The 2,905-nt window shown below is 24.4% G+C and overlaps 1 long non-coding RNA gene across 1 annotated transcript; it reads left to right on the top strand.

Annotated features, from left to right (window-relative positions):
- Positions 1-348: 348 nt before the first annotated feature.
- On the top strand, positions 349-2,528 carry LOC126909665 (uncharacterized). Its single transcript, XR_007705077.1, has 5 exons — positions 349-426; positions 622-663; positions 1,087-1,143; positions 2,044-2,088; positions 2,468-2,528. It is a non-coding gene; the product is annotated as an uncharacterized LOC126909665 (long non-coding RNA).
- Positions 2,529-2,905: the final 377 nt, after the last annotated feature.

The raw sequence follows: 2,905 nt of genomic DNA, 5'->3' as shown, positions 1-2,905 counted from the left end.
ATAGGACAACATGTCTCTTGAACTGAACCGATAAAATGACGTCCATGTATAGTACATGAAACCTTAGAATAAAATAGATCAACATTTTTTTTTATGCTTTGTATCAATTAAGGGTGGTTCAACTTAAGAGTTAATTATATAATCTTTTCAAAAATGTTTAGACAATTATATTTATAATTTAATATAATTTAAAGATAGCTTTACAGGGTATTAAATAAGCATCTTTATATGTTTTATTTGGTGTGCTTTTACAAGTTATATAATAAATCTGTCCCCTATAATTTTAATTTTATTTATTTGAAAATGTATTAATACCTCATTGTACTACTACCATAATTATAAACGTTTATTTACAAAACATTTTTTTAGAATAACGGTCAGCTCTACGTACCTGATATACCATTGCATCAAAATTACAGAACACCAGTAAATATATACTTTTAACTTTTAATAAAACACGTATCATTAATTTTTATAATATCCAATATAAGTTATATTGTTTTCAATAAGCTAAATATATAGAATATGGTTGAAAATTTATCTACGACCTGTTTAGAACTACATTCACTTACTACTTCAAATATAACCTTGTGTTTTTGTTAAATAAATATACTTTTACAGGAACATGTTAATAATGAATATATTGATGAACGCATGGTACAGGTATGTTATCTAATAATATTAATATCATTCAGTCTAATTTTTAAGTGTTACGCAATAGGACAACATGTCTCTTGAACTGAACCGATAAAATGACGTCCATGTATAGTACATGAAACCTTAGAATAAAATAGATCATCATTTTTTTTTATGCTTTGTATCAATTAAGGGTGGTTCAACTTAAGAGTTAATTATTTAATCTTTTCAAAAATATTTAGACAATTATATTTATAATTTAATATAATTTAAAGATAGTTTAACAGGGTATTAAATAAGCATCATTATATGTTTTATTTGGTGTGCTTTTACAAGTTATATAATAAATCTGTCCCCTATAATTTTAATTTTATTTATTTGAAAATGTATTAATACCTCATTGTACTACTACCATAATTATAAACGTTTATTTACAAAACATTTTTTTAGAATAACGGTCAGCTCTACGTACCTGATATACCATTGCATCAAAATTACAGAACACCAGTAAATATATACTTTTAACTTTTAATAAAACACGTGTCATTCATTTTTATAATATCCAATATAAGTTATATTGGTTTCAATAAGCTAAATATATAGAATATGGTTGAAAATTTATCTACGACCTGTTTAGAATTAAATCTACTTAATTCTTCAAAAATACTATAAATGATTACCTTGAAGGCCATAACCTCCAAAATCGGCTTCCCCACTACTATGTGTAACATATTCGTTTGNAATTAAATCTACTTAATTCTTCAAAAATACTATAAATGATTACCTTGAAGGCCATAACCTCCAAAATCGGCTTCCCCACTACTATGTGTAACATATTCGTTTGGGTTGGAAATTGAACGCGACCATATATAACTCGCAGCAACATGTACTCTCTGAAGAGATCCATCCGATGGTGTTGATGCTTCGCCAAAATGACCTGGCCTTTCGCTGTTAGTGGTTCTTCTACATCATTGAATTAAAAAGTGACAATAAGATAACATACATGTGCACTCTAGTGCGGTCAATTGTCTAACGGAAATTTCATATCCATAACTATTAGTCTTTTTGGAAGGGATCAATACCTATAAATAACTCAATTTTAAATATATTTATTATCTTTTGTCGCCTTGTCTAGCGGTCAGCGGCAAAACTTAATGAGTTTTTGACACAGCTGTGTCAGAAAAATGTTTATTTGTACATACTCTTCGCGATAAAATAAATAAATAGACAAAAAAATTATAAACGGTCTACCTATGAATTTGTAACGTTATACTTATATTCTTTAATTAACATTATCGTTTATAATATCATATAAAAGGTTATGTAAAAAATTGAAATTATTAATCAATTTATCTTTGGTTACACTTTAAAATTATTTATTTATCAATCGTACAAATGTAATTCTAGGATTCCAAACAAAAGAAGGAAGATATATCATTAACCCAAGAACTTGTAATTATAAAATTATTATTACTTATTGCTTTTGTGATATGAACATACAACATATTTTAAACAATTTTTATTTAAAATATTTTCAATTAAATTTTGTTTGATTGTCATAAAATATGATTAATTAATTTTATGTTGATTATTTGCAAAACCAAATAAAATAACATAATTTAAAAAGTTTTAATTTTATAAAAGATATGCGTTTATATGAATTTATAAAAATTAATAACATAATTATTATTTAATGGAGATTTCTTTTTTTTAATTTATGACATTGTTTTTATATATTTGGGATATAAACATACATTGCTTTTATAAAAAAAAATTAAATATAAGCCCTTTGTGCAAATATTTATTGTTTTAAATAAATATATAATTACAGGTACAATTTACTGATGATTTTTTTAATGTTGGCATTGAACAGGTATATTATTAAATAGTATTAATAATAATTAAGAAATTTGCATGATTTTAGTTAACATCTTATACAAAATAAAACACATCACGGTAATATGCCTTCTCATCTTTTCATCAAAAATAAAATATTATACTCAAAATATTATGAGAAAAAATTATGCAATTTTATAAGTAAAAAAGGCTAATATTTTTTTTTCGATAATCGACATCAAATTTTTCTGTACATTAAATCGATATTAAATTTAGGATAACTATTTATATATTTATGTAATTTAATACAAAGAGTGAATATACAGGGTGGCCCACCACTCACTGACAACTTAAATAACTTTTGATCCAGTTAATATTTTTAGTTGATTTTTTTTTTAAATAATAGTTATACGTTAGGTCTATAGCTATATCT

Source organism: Daktulosphaira vitifoliae, unplaced genomic scaffold (genome assembly GCF_025091365.1).
Source record: "Daktulosphaira vitifoliae isolate Bord-2020 unplaced genomic scaffold, ASM2509136v1 Scaffold_812, whole genome shotgun sequence".
In the NCBI taxonomy this organism is placed as follows: domain Eukaryota; kingdom Metazoa; phylum Arthropoda; class Insecta; order Hemiptera; family Phylloxeridae; genus Daktulosphaira; species Daktulosphaira vitifoliae.
The sequence above is the reverse complement of the archived record's forward strand: the minus strand, read 5'-3'. Positions and strand labels throughout refer to the sequence as shown.